Source organism: Chiloscyllium plagiosum, unplaced genomic scaffold (assembly GCF_037043375.1).
Source record: "Chiloscyllium plagiosum isolate Xiang-an unplaced genomic scaffold, Cpla_swu_hap1 HiC_scaffold_9, whole genome shotgun sequence".
Taxonomy (NCBI): Eukaryota; Metazoa; Chordata; class Chondrichthyes; order Orectolobiformes; family Hemiscylliidae; genus Chiloscyllium; species Chiloscyllium plagiosum.
This window is the reverse complement of record NW_028270147.1, coordinates 65,094,117-65,107,270: the sequence shown is the minus strand read 5'-3', so window position 1 is coordinate 65,107,270 and position 13,154 is coordinate 65,094,117. Positions and strand designations below refer to the sequence as shown.

At 41.8% G+C, this 13,154-nt stretch overlaps 1 long non-coding RNA gene across 1 annotated transcript in view; it reads right to left on the bottom strand.

The window, feature by feature from the left end:
- Positions 1-13,154, bottom strand: part of LOC148149157 (uncharacterized) — a 120,865-nt gene that overhangs the window by 46,333 nt on the left and 61,378 nt on the right. The gene's annotated exons all lie outside the window — the stretch shown is intronic.

The following is a 13,154-nucleotide window of genomic DNA, read 5'->3' as shown; positions in this document are numbered from 1 at the left end:
AGTGAAATATTGCTGACTTTCCAGTCAAGTCATTATTAGTTACATCTACAGTGAAAGATTGTAAATATTCAATCGCATAAATGAGACTGTTAAATGTTTTCTTTCCAGAGTTCCTTAACTTACTTGCAGTTGCAACAGGGTCGAAGAGATCAATCTTAACTTTGTGAGTTGCAAATGCACACAAAAAAAACTTACTACACTAAATACAAGCAAAACGCCATTGTCTTATTTTGTATTCAGAATCATGGAATTGTTATGGTGCAGAAAGAGGTCATTCTGCACTACAGTGAGATGTTTTTCTTTACCTTGCAGAAATTATAGACACATAACAACTCATTGTAAATATCCCCTTTCAATATAGATTCAACTGACCATCACTTCTGGCTTTGCCTCTGTCCTGTGTGTTGGAACTGATCCAGGCATGTGTATACAAATACCCAAACAACCATCTCGAATTCCATCCAGACGTCTACAAGTTTCTGGAATTTTGAAATGCAATAAGCAGGCATAGCACAGCATAGCAACAGTAAATAGCTGATTGGCTGTTACATCATTTAAAAATGTCAGTCCCATTCTCTATCTAGATGAAACATTGTATATCAAATATTAGTCTTCTTCAAAGGAACTTATTTCCCAAGTTGGAGATAGTGACGACTGCAGATGCTGGAAGTCAGAGTCGATAGCGAAGGATCCCAACCCTGAAGATCAACTTCCCTGTTCCTCCAATGCTGTGCCTTTCCAGCTGCACATTTTATTGTCTCCCAAGTTGACAGTTGCAGCAGTCTGGCAGTATGAATCTTCTGGATGTAGGTTTGCTCACTGAGCTGGAAGATTCGTTTTCAGACGTTTCGTCACCATACTAGGTAACATCAACAATAAGCCTCCGGATGAAGCACCCGTGGCATGGCCGGCTTTCTATTTAGGTTTCCTTGGATTGTTGACGTACTTTCCTGTGGTGCTGTCATTTCCTATTCTTATTCTCAGGGGTTGGTAAATGGGATTTAAGTCAATGTGTTTGTTGATAGAGTTCAGGTTGGAATGCCATGCTTCTAGGAATTCTCATGCATGTCTCTGTTTGGCTTGTCCTAGGATGGATGTGTTGCCCCCGTCAAAGTGGTGTCCTTCCTCATCTGTATGTAAGGATACTAGTGAGAGTGGGTCATGTCTTTTTGTGGCTAGTTGATGTTAATGTATCCTGGTGGCTAGTTTTCTGCCTGTTTGTCTAATTAAGTGTTTGTTACAGTTCTTGCAAGGTATTTTGTAAATAACATTTGTTTTGCTTCTTGTCTGTATAGGTTCTTTCAAGTTCATTAGCTGCTGTTTTAGTGTGTTGGTGGGTTTGTGGGCTACCATGATGCCAAGAAGTCTGAGTGGTATGAATCTTTGAAGACTGGAGATTCCTGTCAAACGGGAAGGTTTGCGAACCCTCTAAGTAGATAAAGGGAGTATATTAAGAGAGGGCTAGTAAGCTGCTTGGCTCTAAAGATTAAAATAAAATCCACGTTGCAATGTTAATGTCACTGAGGAATAACTTGTTAAAAGCATAAACCTACCCCTGTCCAAGTGCAAGCCAGTATTTACTTATTTTACATCTGGAGCAGATAAGTAAACTTTTCCACAACTGGCACCTGTGGTATTTTTCTAGCAACAAATTACTGGTCTTGGGTCCTGTGTTACATTGATATGGAATAGCCTTCTGGTCTCCCTCTTCTCAGAGGAAATATATTAATTCATGTTGAAAAGTACCAGGCACTTGTTACCTCTTCCAATTTTAAGAATGTCAGTGTGGGGAGAAACCTGATCCTCTCCATGATAAAATTACCATGGATACTATATTCCTTATGGACATATTGAACAATTAAATGTGACTTGTGTCTTGTAAAAAGAGACAATAATAGTATATTGCTGACTGTGGATATAAATTCAGTAGCTATCTAGAGAGGAAGTCTGGAATTTTACACATGAAGGTGTCAAAGAAGCTTCAAAGCGAATAATGAACTACAAACTGAACCGTATTCTTCTCTGAGTATCTCAGACTGTGAACATGGTGGGAGAAATGACAGTAGTTTGGAAAAGAGATAGATTTACATATTTCCCTTTCAAAAATACACATTGGCAATGTTTAAAATCAAGTTTTGATCTTGGGCTATGTGTAGTGGCCAGCTGAGAAACTGATATGTGCTTTGGATTGGATGCTGCTATGCTCTGAAAGTGACATTCACAGAATTATCCACCAGTCACACCTGCTTTGTAGGTCAAGAATATGCTCACTCAGAGCGTTGGAAGTAGTTTTAAAAGGAAATGGGACAAAATAAATTCATGTAACCTGCAAAGCCAAGAATATCAAAATTGACTAAGTTATTATCAACATTCCACCATTGACTCTTGACGAACACCCCAGATAAGTGTATCTTAACTTTTATCTTATTTTTGTATTCACTTCTCATCTGTGTGTTGCAATCCTAATTTTTTGCCCATTTAGCATTTAATAAATTTAGTTTTTGGTTACCCAAAAAAAACTTGGATCCTTCAAATTAATTTGGTCTGGGAGAAAGATATCCACCAGAGAAGGGATTCTTTTAATTAAGCTTTATGTGACTGCGGAGAGGTGGGTGAATAAACAAGGGTGGCCAGTGTATCCCTCCTCACCCAGGAGCTTGACACTTTGGGGTATCTCATATGGAGCCATAATAAATTGGTGAACATCATCAAGGAACAGGTCGTAAAAATAAATTTGCACCTTCTAGGATAGGAAGTATTGGGTCTCTTAACAAATCACAAATGGAAACCCCGACTGAGCTTCTTTCGTTATCCAGCTTTTGACCAATTATAGCACTTCAATAACTGCCTTGCTTGTGGTCAGTCAATTTGGCACAAAAAGGAAAATAAACTTTAGACATTTTAATGTCACAGTGGGAATTGCATTTTAACTTCTAGACTGTTGGAGGATTGGGCAAACATTATGAGGAGTGGCAATCACAGCCAAATTGGAATTCCCTCACTAATGACATTATGGGTCAACCCACAGGAAATGGACTGCAGCAGTTCAAGAAGGCAGCCCCCCACCACCTTCTCAAGGACAACTAAGGATTAGTGATAAAATGTGGGCCAGCCAGCGACACCTTCATCCCACAAATGAGTAAAAAAAGACCGCCCACCCCCACCTCCAAGATACCGCAGGATGGTCAGAAAAAGTCAAATCATTCTCACTTTTACAGCAATCAATTGCTATGTTCTGAGATTTATATGTCCAGTAGCATGGCCAGACACTGAGAGCTGCTGTGAAAAGGGTACACATAAAAGGTAAATGTGGAGTTAGGGTTAAAATTGGTTAAGGCGTTAGGATGTTGGTGAAGAGAGTGCTAGCTAGTTAGGGTGCCAGGGAAGTGATCTTGTGTGAGGGCAGTGTCAGAGGTATTTCAAGGCCAGTGGGCAAGAGATGTTGCCAGGGAATTCAGGAGTCAAGATGTGGGATTGGTGTCATAAACTGCGGAAGAAGGTTGCCAGGCAGGTGGTGCATGGAGTTGGGTATGTTGGGGCTGGTGTGGGGAGCTGCTAGGGAAGAGGGTGAGTGTCAGAGCCAGTGGCTGGTGGGGTAGAGAGGTCATGAGGAGATTCAGAGCTGGTGAAGTTGCTGTTGTCACAAGAAGTGGGTGATGCTGTGGCTGGTTGGTGAAGGAGGTTGTCAGCATGCTGCAGAGTGGGGGAGAGGGGATAGTGGATTCCAGATTCTCTGACTGGCAACATCGAGCCATGGGTGCCAAGTTAGGTCCCAGAATAGTCAGGTGAAATAGAGTTGTGATTCAGGTATTTCTGTTCATGGACAGTAGTTGCCAGGCATTCTGGAGTCCTCCAACCCAGTATACCTGGATTACACTTCCTCCCACCCAGTATCCTGCAAGAACTCCATCCAATTCTCCCAATTCCTCTGCCTCCACTGCATCTGCTTGGATGAGGAGACATTCCACTCACAAGCATCCCAGATGTCCACCTATTTTGAACATGCTTTTCCTCCCTCTGTCATCCAAACAGCCCTTCGCCGAACTACCTCCATTCCCTACTCTAACCATCCCCACAACACAATAAAGATAGAGTCCCCCTTATCCTCACCTACCACCCCACCAGCCTCCGCATGCAACACATCATCCTTAAACACTTCAGCCAATTACAACTAGACCCAAACACCAAGAACATCTTCCCCTCCCCACCCCTCTCTGCCTTCCACAAGGATTATTCCCTTTGACAGTCCTTGGTTTGTGCCACTCTTCAACCACTACCACACCCCCCCCCCAACAAATCCCAGGTACCTTCCCCTGCAACCGGAAAAGATGCAAAACCTGCCAACACACCACTCCCCCTCACTTCCATCCAGGGCCCCAAACAGTCCTTCCAGACAGAGGCTCACCTGCCTCTCTTCCAATCTACTTTACTGCATCAAGTGCTCCTGGTGTGGTCTTCTCTACATCGGGGAGACTGAACATAAACTTAGGGAACGGCTCGCCGAACATCACATCCAGGCCAATAGGGGTCGATCGGATCTCCCAGTCACCAGCCATTTTAATTCATCTTCCCACTTCCTTTCCAACATGACCATCCTTGGCCTCCTCCATTGCCACAATGAACCACACCGCAAATTGGAGGAACAATACTTCACCTTCTGCCTGGGCAGCCTACAGCCCCCTGGACTCAACATTGAGTTCTCCAATTTCAAATAACCTCCCTTCCCATTCCCTGACTCCCTCCCAGCCTCTCCCCCTCCCTTCCATTGTTCTCTGCCACCAACCGGATTCATTATTCCCATTGACCAACCAGGTCGTACCCTCTACCTGTCTTCACATATCCCCACTTCACCACCCCGCCCCCACCACCCTCTTCATCTGTAACTTCCTCTACACCCACCCACAGTCCTGAAGAAGGGTTACATCTTCCAGCCACCTGCCTGTCTACTTTAGATGCCAGCAAATGTTGGATTGGAGGGGGTGGGGGGGGCGGGGTTCATCTTAATAGTTACTCAGGAATTACACAAGACTTTAATTGTCCAAATTCTTGGGGCTACCTATTAACAGAAGTGGAATCTTCTAAACTAAGGGCTTTTTTTGGAAGGTTCCAGACTCAATGGAATTACCCACTGTAATCTTTAATTTTCCGGGCAATGCTTATACAGTCTGCTGTATTTAAGATTCTGCGGGGGCTTAAAATGCGTGATCAGTCTAGCAGCAAAAATTACTATCTGGTCAGTAAAATATCTGAGCCATGTATTTTTGTCATGATCACATTCAGCAATTCGGCATTAGCTACTTACACCTCATGCAAAAAAACTAGGAGTAATCATGAAGTTAGTTCAGTCAGGAAAAGGGTTAATTTTATTTGTCATAAACTCCTGCTGGTTTGTGTGACTTTCCCCACCTCCCAGTATTTGCTTTTCCTTTGAAATAATCAAAAAAAAACCTATGCTGATTTTGCGAGCTGACCTGTAGATCTCGGTGTTGGTGCAGCTGTCACAGATCAGCCTTAAAATTGTGGCAGGCAACATTTGGCACAGCTGAAAGAAAAGTCTCTGACTAATGGTCTTTCATAAACATTTTTTCCTCCTATTTCTGCAAATATTATGAAACCTAAATAGGCCCTACTCTTTGCAAATCAAGAGAGTTGAAAAATTCATACCATGTGCCTCCAGCAGATTAATTGTCCCAATACCAGGCGCCTTGGTTTTGTTTTTGTACTGCCCTCAAGGCGCTGTCTGAGGCAGTTCAGTTCAAACTACTTCTCCAACTTTTCTTGTTAATGATTCCCCCTGTCTCTCCCCTCCCCCAAAATGATACACCATTCAACAACTTTAAAATTACATCAACTCTGTTTCGATCACTAATAAACCAATATTTTATGGAACTACAAAGCAAGACAGTGAAATTGAAAATCTGTATGCAATTGTTTCATTAAATCCATGAATGAGAACAGAATGAGAATTAAAAGCAGTTCTTTGTTCCTTATGATCAAATACAGTTTTCATTTATAAAGTAATCAAGTAATTACAATGAGACCTACCTATAAATCACACTGACATCTCTTCTTCGTTTCTCTATATTTCACCTTGCTTTTATGTGATACAACCCAATCTTTGCTTCAGTGGCTTAAAAAAGGTCAAATTTCTCTATAAAAATTGTCAAAAATGTGTTCATGCTGTGATGGGCTGGTACTTATGAATATCATCAAAACGGGGATCAATTTACGTTAGAAAAGATACTTCTGAGAGAATCATTCTGAGAGAATATAATGAGGAGCTATGGCCATTGCTACTTCACGATGTTATGATTCCAGCTGATGTTATTATGAGACAAATCAGTTACAAGATAGAATCCTGGCTTACACCAGATATTTTTCCTGTACATACTCTTCCTAAATCTAAAACCTTCGTAAGTTGAAGTCACTTATGACTTCAACTTTTAAACTGAAACTACCTTCTTGCTCAAGCTATTATACATTTTTGCTTCAATGTGCTCAGCTTTAGGTAACCTTTTCAGCATTTCAAATTTCTCGTCTAGGATTAACACTAACTCCTTGTTCTTTGGTAACCTAATTCATTATATATCCATCCCTTCTCAGGAGTACTCATCAACATAGCCTTCTATTCCAAGGACTTCACAGGACTGCTCAAGAATCAAAGTAAAACTAAAACCAAGAGTCTCCCTCTCTAAGCAATGGGTGTTTCCCTCAAGTTTAAAAAAAGTCCCAGAAATCTCTAACAAACCTTTAGGCCCTATTATTTGCTAGGTCATAAAACAATCTAAGATAATTTTTATAAAAGCTAACCACAAACCATTCTAACATTAGGCCTCAAAAGCTGATTTTAAGTAAATCACCATGGCTATAAAAATATGTACAATTTAACAATGAATTTCAGAAATACAGAAAAGTCAAGAGCTTATCAACTCAAAAACCAGAAATCCAAACTTAAAATAAATTGTATCTGCAGAGGAACCTCGATTACCCGAATATCAATTATCCAAATATCGGATTATCCAAAGGAGATCTCGAGATCCCGAAATAAACATTACGTCAAAGAGCTGTTTCAACCCTGATCGCATCTTTTGTTTACAGGTACAATGATTAAAAACAAACTCGGCTCACTGAAATGCTGCCGAGACCAGTCCTGTACAGTCCAGACACCGTCTCTAAATGACTGACCTCCCGCCCTCTCTCTCTCTCTCTCTCCCCACACCTTCCCTGGAGTTCTACACAGGGGTGCACCATGAACCCCCCCTTCCCAGAAAATCTCTCCAATATTGTCCTGTACAAGACAAAGGTAGAACGTGTCAAAAAGGCTCAGTAGAAGGTTGTGTGTGTGTGTCTGTGTGCTATTGGAGACTTACCCCACAAAGGCAGCACAGTCTGGCTGCCCCGGGAGTTGGGGGGAGTGGGCCGGGGGCAGGGGGCGCAGACGGTGGGTGGGGGAGGGCAGGGTTGGACAAGGTTGTGGGGGGGCGGGTTGGGAGCGGACAGGGTTGGGGGGGCAGGCGGGGGGTGGGGTGGAGTGGGGGTGGACGAAGTTTGAAATGAGGGTGGGAGGGATGGGGATTGGGGATGTGGGTGTGGCAGATGGGGATTGGGGTGGGGTGGGAGCAGACAGAATTGGGGGTGGGCGGGGGGCGGGGTGGGAGCAGACAGGGTTTGGAGCGCGGGGTGGGGGTGGACAAGGTTTGGGGGGCAGTCTGGGAGCGTACGGGGTTTGGGAGGATGGGGTGGGGGCGTATGGAGTTTGGGGGCGGGGTGGGAGTGGATGGGTTTGGGGCACAGGGTGGAGGTGGACAGGGTTTGGGGGGGCAGGGTGGGAGCGGATGGGGTTTGGGACGGGGAGGAAGTGGACAGAATTGGGGGCGGGCGGAGGGGCAGGGTGGGAGAGGATGGCTTTGGAGGCGGATGGTGTTGGGGAGGCAGGGTGGGAGCGGACGGGATTGAGGATGGATGGCGTTTGGGGGGCAGGGTGGGAGCAGAGAGGATGGGGGGTGGGGGCAGACGGAGTTGGCGGGCAGGCAGAGAGGCATATGGGGGTCAGAGCAGACAGGGTTGAGGGGCAGAGCGGAAGGGTTGGGAGGGGCGGATGAGGTTTGGGGTGGGCAGAAGGTGGGGGCTCATGCACAGTGTGCTGCTGCCTCGTCTCCTGAACGGGGAACAGGCTTCACGGAAAACTCCAAGACCCAGAGGAAATCAATTATCTGAAAAATCAATTATCCAAATGAAATAGTGCCTGCCCAGCTCATTCAGATAATTGCGATTCGTCTAAATATATATCCCATAGTTTGCATCACAACAATCATTAACAGATTAACTTTACAAATAGTCTCTCCCCCGACTGAAAACTATCATCATCTCCTGCAGTCTTGTGCCTCCTTTGCAGAAGCATCCTTAGTTTTAGAGCATTTTGCTTCCATTCTCCAAGTAGCACAAACGCCTTTTGACTTCACAGTGAATATAAGGAAAGTAGTTTCAGCCAGCAAACGCATAAAGCTTTTTTCACAAAAAACTTGGAAGTCCCATTGGAAGTGACAAAACAGAGCAAGAAGAAAAGTATTTGCTATAATTTGGTAACTCATTTTATTCACATTTCAGCTATTATCTGTTGGTAGCAACTCACCTTTAGGACACCTTAAAACAGGAGCATAATTTCCAGTTTAGAAGAGATACAAAGAGCAGTGGCAATTGCATAGAGAACAAGAGAACATCAAGACCACCATGGAGATAAAAGAGGTGAGGGTGCATGCGTTCAGAGTTGACCTGTCAAGTTTAAAAAAAATTTGAAGTGTGATGACAGAGGGACACAGATAAGTGATTGATTTTTTTCTCTCTCGTTCTCTTTCAAAAAACTTGCACATTTATTCAAACAGGGAGCTCATAAATTAAAATTTTCAACTAAGGCAAGTATAAAAGTACAAAAATTAATAAGCAAGTTTCGAGGCATTAATTAAATTACTAGTTCCACCAAGATACTAAATAGATTTTTAAAGGGGTAATGGATTTCTTTTAAGTCATTTATGGGCAGCTAAGATCTGTTGCTTATAATTCCTGTGCTTTAGGACATGTGTCATGGCATCTCAGATGTGTTGGCAGGATCTCCAGGTGCTTCAGCTTGCACTCAAGTTTTGCAGTATGTTCAGCAACTGGAGTCATTGTGGAGCAGCAAGGCAGATAACAATTTCCTGGATCTTATATTCCAGGAAGTGGCCAACCAACAGGCAGTAAGAATATTTTAAATAGATGGGTAGTCACCAGGGAAGGCAGGAAATACAGAGGTGCATTGAACGAGAAGTCGTAGCATCCATCAGTACTAACAACAATCAGAGCTTAAGGTACTATAGTCAGATTTTCGGAACCTAGGCAGGAAAATAAAAAATTACTTTGAAGATAATAATCTCCAGATTAGTACCCACTCATAAAAATAAATGTAGGAAGATTGGGAGGATCAGCCCATGTCTTCAAGGAAGTTGCAGGAAGAATGTGGACTTCAGGTTCTTGGGGTATTGGAGCAGTTGCACAAAAATAGGATGGGGCAAATGTCTTACAGGAAGGGGCTCTCGTGTGGTTGGTTAAGCACTAAGGTAAATTGGTGGAGGCTGAGCAGTAGCAAATGGTAGAAGAAACGGAATAAGGTGTATACAATGAGCATGTTGAACCACAATGCAGAAGAGAGCAATACTATGTTAATGGGAATGGACTAAAAATGACAACAACGAAGGGCTTACCATCACCTCTCAATCTTTCCTAAATACAGTGGAGGTGCCAGGAGATTGGACACCATGTGAAAGTGACACATTGATTCAAGAAAGGAAGCAAAAGCAATGCTAGCAATTACAGGCCAGTTAGTTTAGCATTAGTGTTGGATGATGACTTTCCATCTTGTAAGACAATGGCTTTAGCCACTTAAAAAAATTAATTTAAGAATTTCATTTTTCAATATTTTTGACAAATTACTTTCCTGAAAACTGTAGATCAGCGAACATTGCAATGGGTGAAATGTATACGTGATATTTTGCATGGATAAATTAATTCGCAAATAGCAGGACTTTCCTGTAATATCACCATTCTGTAATTTTAAAAATCACTGTTAAAATTATTACCATGTAGCTGCTTATTGTTGTGTAGTTGCCAATGGTATGTTTAATACATATAATTTTTGAAATGGTCAGCATTTTAACAGTCTCACCTGACAATTTGTGATATTCAATAGTCATGAATAGATTTTGTCAGTAAGAACATTTCTAAATTAACATTATTTGAAGACCAAATTTGCTGGGGTATGGATGTGTTGATATGAATCTAAATGTGACACCTCCTGTCTTACATTAAGTGCACCCACCCATCATAATAAATGCACCAATTTATTAATCCCAATGAAGACATGATAACAGATCCCTCGGTGGCACTTGGTGTATTGACATACAGTTGGCGATATAAACCTCTTCTAATCACATCATTGGTACTTCTATTAGAAGAAACCTAAAGGGCAACTTGGGTGCCATTAAAAATCTCCAAAGACTCTCGGAACTTCCAATTTACAGTAGAAGTTCGAACATGGCATTCTTAGTCAATTTGTTACACAGGTAATAGCTTCCACAAACAGGGCACAGCTGCTGCATGCAGCTATTTGCCAATGACTGGCAGATGTAAAAGACATTGTGTTTTCCTGAAAATGTGACTCCTCATAGCTGGTGAAATCTGATCCACTCCAAACAAGGGCACCAGTCACCTCCTGAATGCTCTGAATAGCTTCTGTAGAGTAAATGCATCTTCATGCAACATCCTATTGGTATTACATAGATTCTAATGGCTGAGTGGAAGAATCCATATCTGTAAAGATTCTAAGCCATAGCAACCTACACCTCTGCTAACAATACTCTGAGGATATTGATTCTGGCATGAGGCCTTTCTGGAGAAAGGCACACAGATGGGTTCCATTGTGATGTGCAATTTTCTGATGCAGCACCATCACCTTCCCATCCTTCTTCCATCCTTTCCAACCCATATCAATCCAAACAAAGTCCAAGAGGTCTTAGTTGGAGCTATTTGCCCATCCACCCTAGCAATGAGGGTTGGAGGAACAGAAAGCTGCTGTCTTCTACATGGTCTATCACTCCCAGAGGCCCTCGCCTCTGCAACTCAACTTTCTCATCCGCAATTATCATTGCTAAAAGTTGTCTCCAAGCCAGTATCTCTCTGTTGATACATCAAATATTACAAGGAAATTCCAGGCAATATTTCCAAAAGATTTATGTTGCAAACAGGTGCTGTTCTCAAATGTGTTGAGCAAAATTATTTTCTTTATTGGTAAATTTATCTACAGCTCCAATGGCAGAAAGAATGCAAAGATTAATTTAACAAAAGTGAAGAATTGCAAATGTCAGAAGTCTGAAATAAGAACAGATGATGTGTCAGATACACAGCAGTTCTAGCAGCATCTATGCAATGAGAAATAAAGTTAACATTCTCGGTAAAGGTCTTCAGAACAAAAATTAACTTGTATGGCCAGTAAAATTGTCAATGCTATACACTGGACATTATTATGCTTCAGAGCATCAGACAAAGGATTTTATGTTGTACAAATTATTAGAAATGTTGCTTAATTTTACATTTGGATTGAGTTACTCATTTAAATAAAGTGAACTACTCCTACCATATTATGTTTTGAACTGTTTTTTCATTTACCTATCAGTTTGTTTTGTTAAGATGTATTCCATAATATCCGGGCATGCTGAAGGTTTAGCCTGGCAGGTTTAAACCTGGGTCTGGATTAGAGTGGTGTTGGAAAAGCACAGCAGGTCAGGCAGCATTCAAGGAGCAGGAAAATCGACGGTTCGAAACATTGCATCTCCCGTGCATCTCCCCACCACCCCACGCCAAAGTATCCAATCATAGCTTTGCACCCCTGTGTTCACCCTCATTCTATCCCTTTTCTGCCCTGACCAACATGCTTTCAACTTCTCTGTTGTGGCATGCCAACCTGGCCCCATTGAGATCTCAGAGTTAACTGAGTTTAGAAGTAACCATGGTTCCTCCTGCTCCTAGGCCTTCTGCATTTTCAACAGGGCTACCAGATTGTAAGACTTAAGAGTAGTGCCATCAATTCGGCAATTGGTCAGCAGCTCAGCAAAGTGAAACTTCCTCCTGGAGATAGACAGAAGATCCACCCAATACTAATTAAAAAACGAAAGAACTGTGTTTTATGATCCCACAGTCAGTCCTCTCATGAGATCAATAGCTTCAGATTTACAGTAACAATAGCAGTTAAGAATATCAATGCACACTGTCACTAAAATGTAAAATAAGATAACAAATTCTGTTTGCAGTTAAATGTCAAAATTAAGAAGGCATGGTCCAAGTTAACCTACTCTTCCATAGGTTTTTCTACACTTGTACTAAGTAACTCGCCACAAGACTCAACATTCAAAAGCATGATTAACTTGTGATACTAAGCCATCAGTTGTCTAGCAAACATGTCAAAGAAAAAATAGGCACCAATACAAATGTGTGTGAACATTTAACAGTGTGATAGGTCTGAATTATTACCAGACAATCTCTGATACTGAAAATACTTGATGTTACAATTCAGTCTTTTATGTCTCCCTTTTTCTCTTAATATTCTTATTTCTCTTTCTTTATTTTAGTTCCTGCACATGATTTTACAGATTCAAATCAACTATTTGAACTTTATCTTCCCCTTTTAAACTCTGAATAACTCATTAAAGATTCTTCAAGTTGATTGGCTATGGAGATCCTTCAAAAGTGCACCATATGAGAGATAGCCACATATCTCAGTGTAAAGGCTCACTGAAATGCTTGGAACAAATGTAAATGTAAGGTTTATTCAGCATTCATTTCATTCTCCATTGCCTACGTTATAGCTGAGGTCATAATAAGGTCATTTAGAATTTATACTGTTTTTGGGTTAAGTACAACAAATTTGGTTTATTTCCTGGAACTGATTAAGAACAGCATTGCTGAACAGGAGCTAAATGCCAATTCATAGAATTTTACAGCATGGAAAGAAGCTACTCAGCCCATCATGTTGCACCAACTGACTAATAGCCATCCAGCGTAATCTCCTTTCCAGCTCTTGCCTGATTGCCTCAATTTATGGCACCTAAAATTCATGTCCAAGTTGA